Source organism: Cherax quadricarinatus, chromosome 23 (assembly GCF_038502225.1).
Source record: "Cherax quadricarinatus isolate ZL_2023a chromosome 23, ASM3850222v1, whole genome shotgun sequence".
In the NCBI taxonomy this organism is placed as follows: domain Eukaryota; kingdom Metazoa; phylum Arthropoda; class Malacostraca; order Decapoda; family Parastacidae; genus Cherax; species Cherax quadricarinatus.
In genome coordinates, this window is record NC_091314.1 from 2,316,337 (window position 1) to 2,336,977 (window position 20,641).

The 20,641-nt window shown below is 47.5% G+C and overlaps 1 protein-coding gene across 1 annotated transcript in view; it reads left to right on the forward strand.

Annotated features, from left to right (window-relative positions):
• Window positions 1-521: 521 nt before the first annotated feature.
• Window positions 522-20,641, forward strand: part of LOC128685813 (uncharacterized) — a 154,819-nt gene continuing 134,699 nt past the window's right edge. The window contains exon 1 of the mRNA XM_070087773.1: window positions 522-537. The gene's annotated coding sequence lies outside the window, so the exon portion shown is untranslated. The remainder of the gene's footprint in view (window positions 538-20,641) is intronic.

A 20,641-nucleotide genomic window follows, 5' to 3' on the forward strand; every position in this document is an offset into this window, starting at 1 on the left:
AATTACGAAGTTGTGCCCTTACGAATTTATCGCTTCTCTACGAGTAATCCCCTCAAGGGAGGTTCCTTGATGCTGGTGAGGGGCTCTTGATCTAGGGAATTGGATCTGTGCTCCAGTTCCCTGAATTGAACCTGAAAACCTTCCATCCCCCCCCCACATGCGCTGTATAACCCTACGGGTTTAGCGCTTCCATGTGATTATAATAATCTACGAGTAATAATAATCCCCTCCCTTGGATCAAACCTCATTCACAGTCACCATGCGCTGCATAATCCATACGGTTTTATCGCTTTCAGGGGATTTTTTTTAATACAAGATATAGACTGTGCTTCATTAATTATTGAGGTTAATCTGTGTGTGTGTGTGTGTGTGTGTGTGTGTGTGTGTGTGTGTGTGTGTGTGTGTGTGTGTGTGTGTGTGTGTGTGTGTGTGTGTGTGTGTGTGTGTGTGTCAGCTGTGCGCTGCGGTGCGTGGCGCCGAGGGTGCGCGCAGGCGCCGCACTGGTAGTGCGCTCAGCGGCAGCGTTGTGAGCGGTTGGTTGGTGGTGTGCCATTTTTCACCCCACTCCAATACCACCCATCCATCCATTCCAGTACCACCCATCCATCCACTCCAATACCACCCATCCATCCACTCCAATACCACCCATCCATCCACTCCAATACCACCCATCCACCCACTCCAATACCACCCATCCATCCACTCCAATACCACCCATCCATCCACTCCAATACCACCCATCCATCCACTCCAATACCACCCATCCATCCACTCCAATACCACCCATCCATCCACTCCAATACCACCCATCCACCCACTCCAATACCACCCATCCATCCACTCCAATACCACCCATCCATCCACTCCAATACCACCCATCCACCCACTCCAATACCACCCATCCACCCACTCCAATACCACCCATCCATCCACTCCAATACCACCCATCCATTCATTCCAGTACCACCCATCCATCCATTCCAGTACCACCCATCCATCCACTCCAATACCACCCATCCATCCACTCCAATACCACCCATCCATCCACTCCAATACCACCCATCCATCCACTCCAATACCACCCATCCATCCACTCCAATACCTCCCCAGTACCGTCAACGTGTGATCGCATCCCTTCAAAGTATTGTCCTCCGCCACAAACACACAAATCCAGAAAAAAAAAAATTAGTTTTGAAATTAAGGAGGGAAATAAGAGCTGAAAACTCTTTGTAGAGAGAAATACCAGCGCTTGTGTATGTGTATATAACTTAAACACTCGCTAACATACGCATTTAACGACCACCGTAACGCACAGTAGCCGTCACAGTTGTGACATAGGCCTGCCAATGTTCAGAAGGTGTCAGTCCGTGTACTGAAGTTGGCAAACCAGTGTTTCAAGAAGGTGTGTTGGCGTCCAGGTGTTTGTCACTGCCCGGGAGAGCCCTGGCTCTGCCCGGGAGAGCCCTGGCTCTGCCCGGGAGAGCCCTGGCTCTGCCCAAGAGAGCCCTGGCTCTGCCCGGGAGAGCCCTGGCTCTGCCCGGGAGGAAGGCCTATCTCTGTCACTGTCCAGGAACGGCCTCTAGGTGCGACAGACCGGATGCTGCTTTTATTAATGAAACGTTTCGAGCAAGAAGATGCCATCAAGTCACGAGGAACGACAGTCCCAATACCGTGGCTACAACAGTTCACCTCAGCCGACGGAGCGAAACGTCGCCGAAGTTTTCTTCGAGAGATATATGGGTTACTTGTGACCGGGGCGATGACCGTATCACAGCAATATATTGTCCCGAGGAAATGTGACACTGTTCGACGTGTCTGCCGTACCCGCTCCTTCAACTCTTGTCGTCCAGTCATCCTGGTTCTACTGGATAACAAAACGTAGTTACTTAGTAGTAATTAACCAGTTGAGATCTAGCTCTTGGGGCCCTTCTTTGGAAAGACTACGGCGAACAATGTGGCAACTACCATCTCGTCTGATCATATAACAGCGTTTCTTCCTACACATGTTATATCTGTACACAAATAACCCGCACATAGAAGAGAGGAGCTTACGACGACGTTTCGATCCGACTTGGGCCGAAACGTCTTCGTAAGCTCCTATGTGCGGGTTATTTGTGTATCGTTCCAGTCACGGTATTGTGCATTTTTTGTTATTCATGTTATATCTGTTAATGGCCCAGGAGATAAACGCCCCCGGGGCCCGGTCTCGGACCATACTTGCTAAATCTAAAGGAAAATACATTACAGTATAGTGTATGTACGAAGTTGTACAATTTACCTAGCATCTCTTAAGATTTATCTATTATCTTACACGTTCACGAGACAGTAAGATTTACATAACTTACACAAATGTTTTAAGAGAGAAAAGGCAGCAATCTCACCAGCGTACAAAATAATTACCGGACTGTCCGCATGTGACGGGTGTGAGAGGAGAGTTGAAAATCCCTGGGAGCTTCCTAGTTATTTACTTAAGTAAACTTAAACTCTCCCCATTATGTCTTGTGCTATTGTAGCTTATCATTATTCTAATTAGTATTCTCCCCTTATAATGCGGGGTAATATATCCGTGATATAATTACCATAATGTAATAATTATCTCCAAGCTGCTTTTGTTGTTCGGTTGTATAATTACCGAGCTCCATTAAATGCCTTTTATGCCGGTGAAGGGCTCTTGATTCAAGGGATTGGAGCTATCCACCCTAGGCTAAGATTTGCCTCCTGGTTCCACAGGTTCGCTGTATGACCCCCCCCCCCGCCGTAAATATAATGATGGTATTTCTCAGATTATTATTATTATAATCAAGGGGGAAGCGCTAAACCCGGAGGATTATACAGCGCCTGGGGGGGGGATGTGGAAGGCATTCAGGCTTAATTCGGGGAACTGGAGCACAGATCTAATTCCCTAAATCAAGAGCCCCTCACCAACATCAAGGAACCTTCCTTGAGGGGGGTATTTCTCAGAGCAAACTCGACCACCACCCATTTACCCCCAGCGCTGCGTGACCCACACTGATTTAGTTGATCGTGCCCTGATCCACTGGGAGGCCTGGTCTTGGACCGGGCTGCGGGGGGCGTTGATCCCTGGAATACTCTTCAGGTAGGTAGGTCTCCAGGAGCTGAATGACCCCTATGGGTTTAGCACTTCCTCAATATTATCACCTGTGGGGTGTACACACCTGCCTCGACACCCGTCTCTTCAATCTTCTATCTACGAAAATTACTCCGCTGACCTCTCAAGAGGAGCGGAGGTACCTTAATGATGGCGAAGAGCTCTTGATCCACAGAATTAAGGCTCCTTTGTTTTTTCCTGGGATACAACTTCTTCCATTCCCCAGAGGAAGTACTGACGTCTCCCAGTTTTCAACACCTTATGTGAGCATTTTAGCGCTCCCCATAATAATAATAATAATGTGTGAGCATCATCCTGCGTGATGGAATACGACAGGGATATATAGTTAGTCTTTGTTCCCACTGTGTAACTATCCTAATGTATGAGGGATGCATGCAGCTGATGTATCAATTTTTTTTGTTGAAAATAAAATCCCCACACGCTGTATGACTTACGGGTTAAGCGCTTTCTCATTTACGTAATAACTCCATCGCACTAGTTATGAAAGGAAAAGAAATAGTGGAATATCAATATAATAATTGGGAAATAACTGTTTTTATTATCGATTAAAAGGATATAATTTATAGTGTGTATTAACTAGCAATGATCAGCGGGATGTCACGGTGACATGACTGGTGAGAGATGAACATTGCACGTCAGCGTTGTCAGTGTCCTCCAGCAGTGGTGGTGAGTGTGCCACTGTGACTGCCACCTTGTTACAGTGTCCTCCAGCAGTGGTGACTAGTGTGCCACTAACTACCACCTCGTGTAGTGAACTATCGTGATCATCACGGCGGGTTCGCCCTGGTTACTAGCCCAGGTCAATCACCACTACCCAGGACTCCTGCCCATCTCTTGGTGAGTACAATCACTGCAGGTTTCAAGACTACCAGTCACTATAACGTAGCTGCAATAAATCACGTAATTTCCGGTTAGTCCAAGAACGTGTCTAGACAGATGTGACAGCGATCCAGAGCGGACTGAAACGTTTCAAGTTCCTTCTCGTGAGTACTTTGTGACTTGCATACTTCCTGGAGTACACATGTCCTGGATTGTACAAGTCCTCCTGGAGTGTACATGTTCTCCTGGAGTATACATGTTCTCCTGGAGTATACATGTTCTCCTGGAGTATACATGTTCTCCTGGAGTGTACATGTTCTCCTGGAGTGTACATGTTCTCCTGGAGTGTACATGTTCTCCTGGAGTGTACATGTTCTCCTGGAGTGTACATGTTCTCCTGGAGTGTACATGTTCTCCTGGAGTATACATGTTCTCCTGGAGTATACATGTTCTCCTGGAGTATACATGTTCTCCTGTCTTCCTCATAATTCCATTACATAGTCACTACAGTCTCTCAAAAGCAGTCCATGGAGGACGAGTCCAACATTTCATTTATTGTTTTGTAACCCACAGAACAATAGCTAAAACCAGATTCCAGTTATTCTTGTTTTGGGAGAGTTCGAAGCTGTAGAAAAATGTATATTGACATTTAATTCTTGCATGGAGCACCACGAAACACCCGCTCGGTCTCTTTTTGGAGCTCAAAGTTCGAGAATATATGAACAGTGCTTTTTGACAAGGCTGTTCCAGTGTTATCTATGGTAAATGCTCAAAATGGAAATCATCTACATGTAGACATTTGCTTTCCATTGTCTTGAAACCATCCAGAAGTTCTTTCTTGGATCTTTGCTGAGATGCTGTGGTGGAATATCCGTCTTGCATCTTCACTGTTCCCTTTGCACTCGCCAACACTGCACTCACCAACACTGGTGATACAAGAGACTATATCTACAGAATGTACATAAAACGCACACAGGGTTATAACATTGTGAAGACATTTCGCCCACCAGAGAAATTTATTAAATCATAACTTGATCAGTTTACGTGAATTAATGGTCAGTGGAGGTCGAAACTTTACATAAACACTGTCTTAACCTTCTCTTGTGTTGTCCACTAACTAGTTCTTCAGATATATAATCTCTCAATGAAAAATTTAGTTGTTTTTAAAAGAACGGACTTGATTATTAATTTAAGAGTAATCACGTTCCATCCAAGAGGAAGAAGAGTTCAACTCTTTGGAACAAGAGTCACAGACGTCAAGGAACAGTAAGAACATTGACCTCGCTATTGTCTGGCGAGGGTAATCAAGTTTAGGTTATAACTTAACCCTCACACCTGTGTGGTGGGGGAGGTAGTGAAGGATGCTGGAGATTGTACTGTGTGGTGGGGGAGGTAGTGAAGGATGCTGGAGATTGTACTGTGTGGTGGGGGAGGTAGTGAAGGATGCTGGGAGATTGTACTGTGTGGTGGGGAAGGTAGTGAAGGATGCTGGGAGATTGTACTGTGGTGGGGGAGGCAGTGAAGGATGCTGGGAGATTGTACTGTGTGGTGGGGAAGGTAGTGAAGGATGCTGGAGATTGTACTGTGTGGTGGGGAAGGTAGTGAAGGATGCTGGAGATTGTACTGTGTGGTGGGGAAGGTAGTGAAGGATGCGGGAGATTGTACTGTGTGGTGGAGAAGGTAGTGAAGGATGCTGGAGATTGTACTGTGTGGTGGGGAAGGTAGTGAAGGATGCTGGGAGATTGTACTGTGTGGTGGGGGAGGTAGTGAAGGATGCCGAGGGATTGTACTGTGTGGTGGGGGAGGTAGTGAGGGATGCCGGGGGATTGTACCAACTGTGTGGTGGGGGAGGTAGTGAGGGATGCCGGGGGATTGTACCACCTGTGTGGTGGGGGAGGTAGTGAGGGATGCCGGGGGATTGTACCAACTGTGTGGTGGGGGAGGTAGTGAGGGATGCCGGGGGATTGTACCAACTGTGTGGTGGGGGGAGGTAGTGAGGGATGCCGGGGGATTGTACCAACTGTGTGGTGGGGGAGGTAGTGAGGGATGCCGGGGGATTGTACCACCTGTATGGTGGGGGAGGTAGTGAGGGATGCCGGGGGACTGTACTACCTGTGTGGTGGGGGAGGTAGTGAGGGATGCCGGGGGACTGTACTACCTGTGTGGTGGGGGAGGTAGTGAGGGATGCCGGGGGACTGAACTACCTGTGTGGTGGGGGAGGTAGTGAGGGATGCCGGGGGACTGTACTACCTGTGTGGTGGGGGAGGCAGTGAGGAATGCCGGGGGATTGTACCACCTGTGTGGTGGGGAGGTAGTGAGGGATGCCGGGGGATTGTACCACCTGTGTGGTGGGGGAGGTAGTGAGGGATGCCGGGGGATTGTACCACCTGTGTGGTGGGGGAGATAGTGAGGGATGCCGGGGGATTGTACCACCTGTGTGGTGGGGGAGGTAGTGAGGGATGCCGGGGGATTGTACCAACTGTGTGGTGGGGGAGGTAGTGAGGGATGCCGGGGGATTGTACCACCTTCGGGGCACATCACGTACTCAGAGGTACGTGTCAGCGACACTGAAAAAAACAACAGTGACTGGTGTTGTTGACTTCTCTTTGTGTTGTCATGAAGCTGGGGGTCCCTCACTCATCCCTCCCAGGATTTTCGCTCCTTTGTATCCCCTTATTCTGGGTCATCACCCCAGAGTCGTGAGTTATCCCCAGGACTCGTCCCTCTTCAAGAACCACGACCATACTTGCTTCAGTGTTCCTGCCATGGCTGGTGGTGTATCCCTCAGAAGGTAGTGTCTTAATTCCGAGAATGCAGAGAACTGGAGCCATGTTCCTTGGATCAAACCTTCATTGCCTTCCTCCTGAGGATTTTGCGCTTCCATGTCATTATAATTAAACTAGACTATGAGCTGCTAGGCGATCCGGTGTGGAAAACAACTTCAAAAGGCCTATGTTTATGGACTCCAGCTGTTGTTTATAAGCTCACTGGCTAGCGTTTATTGATTCACTTTTTAACCTTTGTTTATAGACTCGTTGCTAGCCAGTAATATTCCAGACCGGGGGGGGGGGGTACGAGGGCAAATTATATGTACAGCATTATAAAAGAGGAGGCAGTTAGGGTAAGATATAAACAGCTATTGGAGGATAGATGGGCTAATGAGAGCATAGGCAATGGGGTCGAAGAGGTATGGGGTAGGTTTAAGAATATAGTGTTAGTGTTCAGCAGAAGTTTGTGGTTACAGGAAAGTGGGTGCAGGAGGGAAGAGGAGCGATTGGTGGAATGATGATGTAAAGAGAGTAGTAAGGGAGAAAAAGTTAGCATATGAGAAGTTTTTACAAAGTAGAAGTGATGCAAGGAGGGAAGAGTATATGGAGAAAAAGAGAGAGGTTAAGAGAGTGGTGAAGCAATGTAAAAAGAGAGCAAATGAGAGAGTGGGTGAGATGTTATCAACAAATTTTGTTGAAAATAAGAAAAAGTTTTGGAGTGAGATTAACAAGTTAAGAAAGCCTAGAGAACAAATGGATTTGTCAGTTAAAAATAGGAGAGGAGAGTTATTGGTATAAACCTTGGTAATAAATACCGACAAGTTGGTTTAGAAAGACACGTAAGCAAACACTATAACATATTTATTAGAAAACGTTTCGGTCCTGGGACCTTGATCACTTCTAACATACAGAGGTAGGAAGACATTATATATAGGCGGAGAGTGAGGTGTGACGCACGTGACCTGAGGAATGTCATAAGAACATAAGAATGGAGGAACACTGTAGAAGGCCTACTGGCCCATGCGAGGCAGGTCCTTATCAAAACCACCTCTGCCTATGATGAGGACGGGTAGACGATGAATTCACGTGACTCCTGTGTTGTTGGGTTGGTGCTGCTTAAGTATCATGTATGCCAATGTTTTTGAAATTTTGTAGTTTCCAGTGTTGCGTTCAATAGTGTCGGTGACGGCGATTAGTGAGGCTTCTAGGCACCGTCGGCGTCTGAGGTCTGGTTCGGTGAGAACGAGTTGTGCCTCATTCCAGTTCATCAAATGCCCCGTGGAGTCTCTGTGGAGGACACATGCGTACCTTACATCGTCTCTGTTAGAGGCATTTCGATGCTCATTCAGGCGGACTGCAAGATCTCTGCCTGTCTCGCCTACATATTTCTTGGGACAGAACCCACAGGGGATAGCGTAGACGCCTGCTGTAGAAGTTAGAGGTGTGGGGCTGCGTTTCGTAGCGAGGTCTTTGATAGATGATGTGTTTATGGTGGAAACGTTGATGTTACTCATAGCAAGTGCCCTGCGAGTATTCGTGGCAACATCGCCACATGGGAGTACTATGAACTGTTTAGGGGGCTGTTCCATGGGCGGTTTGTTGAGGATAGCTTGTGCCTTGAGTCTGCAATCTCGGATGAAGAAAGATGGGAACTGAAGACGTGTAAAGGCTTGTGTTATGTAAGTGCATTCTTCTTCTAGAAAACAAGGGCTGGAGATGCGAAGAGCTCTCAAGAAGAAGCCAATGAGGACTCCTCTCTTAGTGCGGGTGTCTTGGTGTGAATAAAAGTGTATAAGATCGTCCTTGTTGGTAGGTTTTCTATACACTTTGAAGAGAAGTTTGTCACTGTCGGGAGATCTGCACAGCAGAACGTCTTATGTTCTTATGACATTCCTCAGGTCACGTGCGTCACACCTCACTCTCCGCCTATATATAATGTCTTCCTACCTCTGTATGTTAGAAGTGATCAAGGTCCCAGGACCGAAACGTTTTCTAATAAATGTGTTATAGTGTTTGCTTACGTGTCTTTCTAAACCAGGAGAGTTATTAAATGGAGAGTTAGAGGTATTGGGAAGATGGAGGGAATATTTTGAGGAATTGTTAAATGTTGATGAAGATAGGGAAGCTGTGATTTCGTGTATAGGGCAAGGAGGAATAACATCTTGTAGGAGTGAGGAAGAGCCAGTTGTGAGTGTGGGGGAAGTTCGTGAGGCAGTAGGTAAAATGAAAGGGGGTAAGGCAGCTGGGATTGATGGGATAAAGATAGAAATGTTAAAAGCAGGTGGGGATATAGTTTTGGAGTGGTTGGTGCAATTATTTAATAAATGTATGGAAGAGGGTAAGGTACCTAGGGATTGGCAGAGAGCATGCATAGTTCCTTTGTATAAAGGCAAAGGGGATAAAAGAGAGTGCAAAAATTATAGGGGGATAAGTCTGTTGAGTATACCTGGTAAAGTGTATGGTAGAGTTATAATTGAAAGAATTAAGAGTAAGACGGAAAATAGGATAGCAGATGAACAAGGAGGCTTTAGGAAAGGTAGGGGGTGTGTGGACCAGGTGTTTACAGTGAAACATATAAGTGAACAGTATTTAGATAAGGCTAAAGAGGTCTTTGTGGCATTTATGGATTTGGAAAAGGCGTATGACAGGGTGGATAGGGGGGCAATGTGGCAGATGTTGCAAGTGTATGGTGTAGGAGGTAGGTTACTGAAAGCAGTGAAGAGTTTTTACGAGGATAGTGAGGGTCAAGTTAGAGTATGTAGGAAAGAGGGAAATTTTTTCCCAGTAAAAGTAGGCCTTCTAACAAGGATGTGTGATGTCACCGTGGTTGTTTAATATATTTATAGATGGGGTTGTAAGAGAAGTAAATGCGAGGGTCTTGGCAAGAGGCGTGGAGTTAAAAGATAAAGAATCACACACAAAGTGGGAGTTGTCACAGTTGCTCTTTGCTGATGACACTGTGCTCTTGGGAGATTCTGAAGAGAAGTTGCAGAGATTGGTGGATGAATTTGGTAGGGTGTGCAAAAGAAGAAAATTAAAGGTGAATACAGGAAAGAGTAAGGTTATGAGGATAACAAAAAGATTAGGTGATGAAAGATTGAATATCAGATTGGAGGGAGAGAGTATGGAGGAGGTGAACGTATTCAGATATTTGGGAGTGGACGTGTCAGCAGATGGGTCTATGAAAGATGAGGTGAATCATAGAATTGATGAGGGAAAAAGAGTGAGTGGTGCACTTAGGAGTCTGTGGAGACAAAGAACTTTGTCCTTGGAGGCAAAGAGGGGAATGTATGAGAGTATAGTTTTACCAACGCTCTTATATGGGTGTGAAGCATGGGTGATGAATGTTGCAGCGAGGAGAAGGCTAGAGGCAGTGGAGATGTCATGTCTGAGGGCAATGTGTGGTGTGAATATAATGCAGAGAATTCGTAGTTTGGAAGTTAGGAGGAGGTGCGGGATTACCAAAACTGTTGTCCACAGGGCTGAGGAAGGGTTGTTGAGGTGGTTCGGACATGTAGAGAGAATGGAGCGAAACAGAATGACTTCAAGAGTGTATCAGTCTGTAGTGGAAGGAAGGCGGGGTAGGGGTCGGCCTAGGAAAGGTTGGAGGGAGGGGGTAAAGGAGGTTTTGTGTGCGAGGGGCTTGGACTTCCAGCAGGCATGCGTGAGCGTGTTTGATAGGAGTGAATGGAGACAAATGGTTTTTAATACTTGACGTGCTGTTGGAGTGTGAGCAAAGTAACATTTATGAAGGGATTCAGGGAAACCGGCAGGCCGGACTTGAGTCCTGGAGATGGGAAGTACAGTGCCTGCACTCTGAAGGAGGGGTGTTAATGTTGCAGTTTAAAAACTGTAGTGTAAAGCACCCTTCTGGCAAGACAGTGATGGAGTGAATGATGGTGAAAGTTTTTCTTTTTCGGGCCACCCTGCCTTGGTGGGAATCGGCCGGTGTGATAATAAAAAAAAATAATATTATAAAAAAAAATATTTATGAAGTATATTACATATTTTACATTTTATTTCCATTAATTTCCTTAGATATAAGCTAAAACTGTTTTTTTTTTCTGCAAGTTTGTCTAAAATTGATAAAACTCTCACCGAGCTAAAACATCTTTTATGTAGTAAATATTGGATTACTGACCGTCTTTCACTAATACTCCACTTTGGGCCCAGTGTTCGTCTCCCACAGGGATCACCCTCTTATATCACCCGGGGATCACGAAGTGCTGGTGCTCAAGAAATCTAGATCAAGGAACAGTTACAGAGGTGTTCTAGTGGGGGGAGGTAGCACTTGCAGGTTCCTGGGAGGAGGTGGGGGATTAATGCGATTAATTTGGGCGTTCAGCAGCAGCGGTACGTTGAACGGCTCTGTGACGCTACTCTATGGGTTTTTTATGTCTCAGGCGAAGTTCAAGACGCAGTTAAGACTCCGTTATAAGAGGAACGGGACGCCGCTTCATTACCAAGCTCATCTTTCCTGTACTTATAATAGTCACAGCTTAAAGAACGATGTAGTGTAGGTGAGAGTACGGAAAATGGATTTATGTATATTGGAAGATTTTAGATTTAGAAAGTATATACGGATATGTTACTCAGGGTGACCGATAAAAGGAAAATAAATCCCCGGGTCTCGATGAATTTTTTTTCAAGGGTTCTTAAGAAGTGAAAACTGGAACTTCGTGACCTATTAATATATCTCTTCAAACAGGTGTAGTGTCTAATATGTGGGAGATGGCTAATGTTATTCCTATTTTTAAAGCAGAGGATAAATCGTTACCGTCAAATTACCTCCCAATAAGCCCAACCTCAACTATAAGCAAATTACTAAGAGTTAATTATAGCTGATAATATAGAAAAAAGCCAAATTGATATGCATAATCTGATCTGTGATACTCAACATGGATTCACGAAGGGCCGTTCCTCCCTGGCTAATTTACTTTCTTCTGTAAAGTTTTTTGAGGCTGTTTATCATAATAAAGAATACGATATTATTTATTTGGATTTTAATAAAGCTTTTGATGAAGTACCACACCAAAGACTTAAAATGACAACACAGAGTAATGAAGGGAAAACTTGTTATGGATCGAGAAGTTGCGTAGTAACAGGAAGCATCAGTCCCTCAGCAAGACTGAGGGACAGATTACCTCATCTTTTGTATATAGTTCTACAGTCTTCACATTATGTCCCTGTAATGTATTGATAAAGCCACTGGAGGGCGAAACGTCTACAAATAAAGATACCCAGATGCTGCACATGTGGCTAAGTCTTCATCTTATATATGGAACACTACCGACAAGATAATTAAAACACCTGTAACACGTGGAATGTTTACTGAAGAAAGGTTTGCTAGTTCTTCAGGGTTTGTTCGTACGTCAGTCTGCGTGCGGCCAGCAGTAACAGCCTGGTTGATCAGACCCCGATCCACCGCGAGGCCTGGTCACAGACCGGGCCGCGGGGGGAGTTGACCCCCGAAACCCTCTCCAGGTATACAGTGATATCTCTCCGGAAGACATCAAAGTTGGTTTTAAGTGTGATTCATAAAACTAAAGGAACACTGCAGGAGGCCTACTGGCCCACACAACAGGTTCTTCTCAAAAATAACCATTCCCATCAATGTATTTGTCTCTATATTCGACCGATGAGCCTTCAGCAGCCTTCTGTCAAGACAGTGATTGAACGAGAAAATGTTCCCTCTTTTAGGCCACCTTCCCTTGGTGGAGACGGTGGGTGTTTTATATTATGTGAGAGTAGTAGGTGGCAGCGTTGTGTTGGTGGTGTAACAGGAAGGGTAAGGCGTTACCTTCCTCTCTCTCCACTGGGTCATCACACTGTTTGTTGTACATCCTGTCGCCCAAACCCATGGGTCGACACGGGTGGTGATCACGCCCACAGGTCGACACGGGTGGTGATCACACCCACAGGTCGACACGGGTGGTGATCACGCCCACAGGTCGACATGGACGGTTACCTGGAGGTTATTCCGGGGATCAACGCCCCCGCGGCCCGGTCCATGACCAGGCCTCCCGATGGATCAGGGCCTGATCAACTAGGCTGTTACTGCTGGCCGCACGCAGTCCAACGTACGAGCCACAGCCCGGCTGATCCGGCACTAACTTTAGGTATCTGTCCAGCTCTCTTGAAGGCAGCCAGGGGTTTATTGGCAATTCCCCTAATGCTTGATGGGAGGCTGTTGAACAGTTTTGGGCCCCGGACACTTATGGTGTTTTCCCTTAGTGTACCAATGGCGCCCCTACTTTTTATTGGGGGCATTTTGCATCGCCTGCCCAGTCTTTCACTTTCGTAGGAGTGATTTCTGTGTGCAGATTTGGGACCATTCCTTCCAAGATTTTCCAAGTGTAGATTATGATATATCTCTCCCTCCTGCGTTCCAACGAGTACAAGTCAAGTGCTTCCAAGCGTTCCCAGTAGTTAAGGTGCTTGACAGAACTTATACGTGCAGTAAAGGATCTCTGTACACTCTCTAGATCTGCGATTTCACCTGCTTTGAATGGAGATGTTAATGTACAGCAGTATTCCAGCCTAGAGACAACATACATTTGTTCTCTCATTTCAGAGTATCAACATTGTGACAAACATTTGCTTTATTGAAATTCTCCATGTTTTACATACTAGTTCTGTGCTCAGTGCTGGAGCGCCACCATTCGAAAACTGATCGAACGAATATTTTATTTATTGTAAACTCGTCCTGGATAGCATGTAATATAACACAGTGTCACCTATCCTGCTGACGTTAACAAGTGTATTCACCTAGTTATATTTAGTAACTGAATGCGAGTGGACGAGTGGCAGCCCCTGGTCCCCCTCCTTCGCTATGGGACTGATTGCAGGTTCTTAATCTTTTTGGCCCTTTATTTCTGGATTTAAAACTTATAACTGAGTCGACCACCACTACTGTCTCTTCCACATCATCTCATGTTCATGTAATAAATGAAAAATAATTTCCTGACGTGTCTATGGCACATTCTTCTGCCATAGATTCAGGATTTCGGATTTATTCGTGGAGTTACTGGGAGAGTCGAACATCAATCACATCTCTATTTGCAGTCATGTATAGAGAGGGAAGTGTGTGTGAAGGCGCGGGTGATGTACTGGAACTCTCAGACTTCAAGTACATCACCCGCGCCGAGAGTTCCAGTACATCACCCGCGCCTTCACGCATTTTCCTGGCTACCGCTGCGCTGTGACTATACTCATCAACAACTCCGCCACCACAGACACCCAGATTACTAACTGCCTGGAGGAGAGGTGGCCAGTAGCACGAAATAACATTGGCGTAGATACCATGGCCACGTCCTCCATCAGACACCTCAACAGCACTGAAGCAACAGTGTACGCAACATGCGGGGGACGCAACAACATGAATATGTTAGAAGAGGTGACAGGCCTCTACTGATCCACCTATAAATTCCTTTCTTTTCCATAAAAGACATTTTAATCTGTTCATCATTCCTTTTGGATCTTTCTTCTCTTTAAGGAATATATGTTCTTTGGGCAGTATGAACAACATTTAGAAAACTGCCCTGTTTAAAAACTTTTTGTTATTCCCTGTCAGCACATGACAGGTGTTCTCTAAGCTCTGTAATCTGCAGAAAGATAATCTAGAATTCATAATGTATTATTAATTTCAACATGCTTCCACTCAGTGTTAAGTGTAAACCATCTGTTGTCGCTTGTATCAAGTTCCTCTGTAATCAACATTGTTAACGACGGTCTCTGTCTGCCAGACGCAACAGGTTATTCCTTCGTTGCTTTTGTCAAAAACTGTTTTAAAAAGTAAGTCCAGGATTATCTCTAAGAATTCGTTTGAGTGTAGATTCCCAGCAAAAGATCTAACCAATTTGACTAAAGTTAAAATCCCCCAGAATTACGCTGTTGTGTCTTAGAGCCATAGCAATTTCCTCCCAGATAAGTCTCCCACGGTCTCTAAGTTCAGGGCGTGGGTATATCATCTTAAATTAACTTTTTATGTCCCTCTTTCATGTCCCCAGAGAGAGAACAGTCTTCCTACCCTTTTTCATACAGCAATTCATGTTTTCTCCGACAGCTCCTCCACCCTTCTTCCATTATTTTAATGCGCATCTTAAACCCCTCAGTGACACACTGGAGTCACGTCTGGACTCGGCAAATTAATCGCGCCTCAGTTACTGCAGAAACATCAACGTTTCCCGCACATGTTATTAATTTCGCCAAGTTCATTTTGTTTCTAGTGCTATGACTATCTCTGTAATTCTCTCCCTATTCATCCCCTCCCTTCCACTACCTCTGCTGTTTACGTTAATTTAAGATTCCGCCGAATCGCCACTACCGATATTAATCAATCAGGCCAACTGGCTCATACAAGGCAGGTCATTCCGTCGACAACTTCCATCTGTGAAATTCACAATATCACAACCCTGACAGATCACATTGTCCAGTTATACGGTATAGTATCATATTTCATTCTTTTCCCACAAACATCCATACTTCTAGCTATTTCTAGTTTAAAGTTTTAACAATGTTATCCAGTGAACTGGCTAAAGCGGCTACCCCTGCCCTAGACAACCGAGCTTCGTCCCCGGTATTCCGGTCATATTAATAGTCCCAGTTGTCAACAAATGGTGGTCCAGTATCTTTACCGTGTTTATTCAGTCAACAATTTATACTAATTACACTGGACACCCAAGCATTAATTTCCAACTGTCCTGAGTAAGATGTCACATATTACAGGGATCACTTCTTCCTAATTGGTCTATCACTGCCATATACATGCAAATCAGGTGCTCCTACGCTCGACAACGTCTGGAGCAGAGAGGAACTAGAGCCAGGAGGAAAGAGGTTGTGTCAACGTCCTGGTGACGTCCTGGGGAACACTTCCTGCCAGAAGTGTGTGTGCACGCCACGCTCTCACCGTGATGCGCATGACCAGTTAAATAGGTGGTGGCCTGACTATAGCTAGTTCAACACAAGGTGTGCTAGAGTCCGGTCCCGGGTAGGTACAGTGAATTATAAGGTGGGTTGAAGAAGGAAAACGAAGGGTGGGAGTGTGTTCAGTGGGGGAAGATTTGGACAGAGCTGTTGGTATTTCCCCCTGTCGGTGTGCATGACCGCTGTAGGACCCTAATCTCCACTCCACCCTTCCCTCTCATCCCCTCCTCCCCACTCAACACCTTCCCTCCTCGCCCCACTCCACCCGTCCACCGATCTACTACTTACCTCCCACCTCCCCACAATCACGACCTTCCAATGTCACTCCTCAATGTTTCAACCTTCTGCTTCCTTCTCCTTTAATAGAATTTCTTCCCACTTTCCCACACGGTGTTGACACCTGTGGTAGGAGGGGGACGGCGATCCTTGAATGGGTGGGGGATCCCAACACTCCTGACACTGTCTTCAAGACAGAAGGTTGAGTCCTGCCTTAGAGAGGTTGCCATTCTAGATTAAAACTATTCAGGTGCAAGTCTCTGGAGAAAAGGAACTGACGCTATTTTCCCCTGCCTTGGAACAAACTGATAACCCTCCATGTCCCAGTCACTCAGTATTCAGTACGGGTGTAGCGCTACCCCTATGATTATAATAATATGCATTATACTATAAATATTTCGAAGATTGAGACACTTATGCAGCATATGGGAATCTTTATTCAGGAAACGTTTCGCCACACTGATGAAGCCACTGTGTGGCGAAACGTTTCCTGAATAAAGATTCCCATATGCTGCATAAGTGTCTCAATCTTCAACTTGTCGGTTTTTCAAACCATTCATCACATATAAATATTTCATTATCGTTGTTCGGTAAAAGGACTTCTTGATACATTGAGAAACTGTACACACGACAGGAAAACAACGTGATCATTATTTTTCTTCCTGTTCTTCTTCCTCTGTTCTTACATTTCTTTTTCCTCTGTTTCCCACGCCTCGTTATTTTTACAATGGCAACTGTATTTAGCTCTCTGCTCTGTCAATCACACTTAGTCATAATGCCTCATTTTCTGTTAAAGTTCCTTCCTGTCGCCAGCTCTTCACGTCTCCTCTCTGTCTTTAACACCACAGTGAAAAGTTCTGTCCTTTAAGGCACAGTACTCGCCCCACTTCAGTTTCCCATTCTTATATCAAATACTGATAAAAACGTGAATCATACCATAACATCTTTTGCTGACGACACCAGAATCTCAGGGCGGCTTCCACTGAAGACACAGCGAATCTTCACGCTGATATAAATTAAGCCCTCCAGTGGGCCTAATGTAATAAAATATTAAAAGAGAATAAATTTCAGTTGTTCTACCATGGAGCAACGAAAGTTCAGGGCAAATCCAGATCAATAGAGAGAACGTTCCATGACAGATTTGAGTGATGTCAAATCTCACATTTAAGGATCCCATGGCAGGAGAGACTGCTGTGCTAGGAAGCGTATGGAGAACTTTTGCTGCTTGTATACACTCAAGCACCTGAACTACTGAAAAAGATTTAAGTGTATTCCTTGGAAAATACTCGAGATATTGGTTTCTAACCTGTCGAACGAAATCACTATATGAAAACGAACTTAGACAATGAAGAGTACTTTCAATAAAAGCAGGGGCGCGACGAGGACACCGAGAGAACTCAACAAGTGTCAGAGGTCCCCGACTTTTCAACACACTCTCCTCGTACTTAAAGGGAAGTACTAATATACCTCTGGTTGTTTTCAAGCTTGAACTTGATAAGTTTCTAAATTCATCTCCTGGTCAGCCGGGCTGTGGTTCGGACGTTGGAGTGCATTTGGTCAGCAGTAACAGCCTTGTTAATTCAGGCCTTGATCCACCAGGCCTGGTCTGGGAAACTGGATCCAGGGGGCGTCGACCCCTGAAAACATCCTTCAAGTTTATCCTCCCAGTCTCCTCACGTCCATCTAAACATTACCTTTAAAGTTCTTTTCATAATCCCCCCCCCATGTCCTTCATAGTCCCATGTCCTTCATAGTCCCATGTCCTTCATAGTCCCCCCATGTCCTTCATAGTCCCCCATGTCCTTCATAGCCCCATGTCCTTCATAGTCCCATGTCCTTCATAGTCCCCCCATGTCCTTCATAGTCCCCCCATGTCCTTCATAGTCTCCCCATGTCCTTCATAGTCCCCCCCATGTCCTTCATAGTCCCCCCATGTCCTTCATAGTCCCATGTCCTTCATAGTCCCATGTCCTTCATAGTCCCCCCACGTCCCTCCGGCCCTGTCTTCCCATGCGTCTCTCCTCGCCGTCTACTCCTCCTCTCCCCACCTCATAAAAACAGATTCACCACTGCAATAACTGTAAACATCCTTCCCCGTCGCCCCCTCCATCTACACTTACCTTCCTGCCACCCCTTCCCCTCCTCCCCCTCCCTCCCCCACATACTGACCTTCAGCTCAAAGTATAATGACGCCCCCTACCACTCGCATATCAACCCCCCTCCTTCCCCTCCCTTTGACTTAAGTTCAGCTGGAACAAAAGAGAACATCACTGAACAAATGTCTCGAGAACTACTGTTTCTGGGCCACACTAACAGAAGAACTTTTGGCGTCGCCACAACAGAATAACAGGCGTTGCCCACATCAACAGAAGAACGGCTGGTGCCCCGAATCAGAATAACGGCTGGTGCCCCGCATCACTATAACGGCTGGTGCCCTACAACAGAATAACGGGCGGTGACCAAATTCTTGCTTCCCAGAAAATTAAATTCTTGACCCTACGACCCTGAGATGACAGACACGACCAGAATATACGATGGAACGACGCTGGCCACGACACAATAAGTGTCAGGGGCCCAAGACCATTCAACTGCCTCCCAGCATATACAAGGAGGATTACCAATAGACCCCTGGCTGTCTTCTAGAAGGCGCTGGACAGTCATCGAAAGTCAGTACGTTGACCCCCGAAATACCCACCAGGCATACTCCAGGTCTCCAAATCTTATCTTCTTCCTCTTACTCCTTGTTTCCGTCTTTCATCGGTAAGGATCTTGGTGATAAACACTGAACATAAGAAAGGACGAGCACTGCAGCAGGCCTACTGGGCCATACTGGGCAGGTCTTTCTCAAACCCACTAACAAAAATATTTGTCCAACTCATTTTGATTGGCAAGGCTCCTGCAGCGTTACTGAGAACGCACCGGCAGCGTTACTGAGAACTCACCGGCAGCGTTACTGAGAACGCACCGGCAGCGTTACTGAGAACGCACCGGCAGCGTTACTGAGGACGTACCGGCAGCGTTACTGAGGACGTACCGGCAGCGTTACTGAGGACGTACCGGCAGCGTTACTGAGGACGTACCGGCAGCGTTACTGAGGACGTACCGGCAGCGTTACTGAGGACGTACCGGCAGCGTTACTGAGGACGTACCGGCAGCGTTACTGAGAACGTACCGGCAGCGTTACTGAGAACGTACCGGCAGCGTTACCGAGAACGTACCGGCAGCGTTACCGAGAACGTACCGGCAGCGTTACTGAGAACGTACCAGCAGTGTTACCACGTTACTTACAAACGCGCTGTCGACGTTCCTGCACCGATGCTAATAACGTTGCCAATACGTCAGTGACGCTCGCTAGTCAGGACCTACCAACGAATCACTCGCTCTAAAGCCTTTCGGTTTTTTTTTCGTTGTCAGAACCTTGGTGCCGACTTCCTGCCATTTCTCTACATTATCATCTGCTGAGAATTTTGCGTTTGATAGCCTCTATTTGCGGTAGTACCGCTACCACCGCAAGTACCGCTAATGTTCCGCTATCTGTCCAGGCTGCTGCCTCGCTATCCGGCCAGGCTGCTGCCTCGCTATCCCTCCAGGCTGCTGCCTCGATATCCCTCCAGGCTGCTGCCTCGCTATCCCTCCAGGCGGCTGCCTCGCTATCCCTCCAGGCGGCTGCCTCGCTATCCCTCCAGGCGGCTGCCTCGCTATCCCTCCAGGCGGCTGCCTCGCTATCCCTCCAGGCGGCTGCCTCGCTATCCCTCCAGGCGGCTGCCTCGCTATCCCTCCAGGCGGCTGCCTCGCTATCCGGCCAGGCGGCTGCCTCGCTATCCCTCCAGGCGGCTGCCTCGCTATCCCTCCAGGCGGCTGCCTCGCTATCCCTCCAGGCGGCTGCCTCGCTATCCCTCCAGGCGGCTGCCTCGCTATCCCTCCAGGCGGCTGCCTCGCTATCCCTCCAGGCGGCTGCCTCGCTATCCCTCCAGGCGGCTGCCTCGCTATCCGGCCAGGCGGCTGCCTCGCTATCCCTCCAGGCGGCTGCCTCGCTATCCCTCCAGGCAGCTGCCTCGCTATCCCTCCAGGCGGCTGCCTCGCTATCCCTCCAGGCGGCTGCCTCGCTATCCCTCCAGGCGGCTGCCTCGCTATCCCTCCAGGCGGCTGCCTCGCTATCCCTCCAGGCGGCTGCCTCGCTATCCCTCCAGGCGGCTGCCTCGCTATCCGGCCAGCCTGCTGCCTCGCTATCCGGCCAGCCTGCTGCCTCGCTATCCGGCCAGCCTGCTGCCTCGCTATCCGGCCAGCCTGCTGCCTCGCTATCCGGCCAGCCTGCTGCCTCGCTATCCGGCCAGCCTGCTGCCTCGCTATCCGGCCAGCCTGCTGCCTCGCTATCCGGCCAGCCTGCTGCCTCGCTATCCGGCCAGCCTGCTGCCTCGCTATCCGGCCAGCCTGCTGCCTCGCTATCCGGCCAGCCTGCTGCCTCGCTATCCGGCCAGCCTGCTGCCTCGCTATCCGGCCAGGCTGCTGCCTCGCTATCCGGCCAGGCTGCTGCCTCGCTATCCGGCCAGGCTGCTGCCTCGCTATCCGGCCAGGCTGCTGCCTCGCTATCCGGCCAGGCTGCTGCCTCGCTATCCGGCCAGGCTGCTGCCTCGCTATCCGGCCAGGCTGCTGCCTCGCTATCCGGCCAGGCTGCTGCCTCGCTATCCGGCCAGGCTGCTGCCTCGCTATCCGGCCAGGCTGC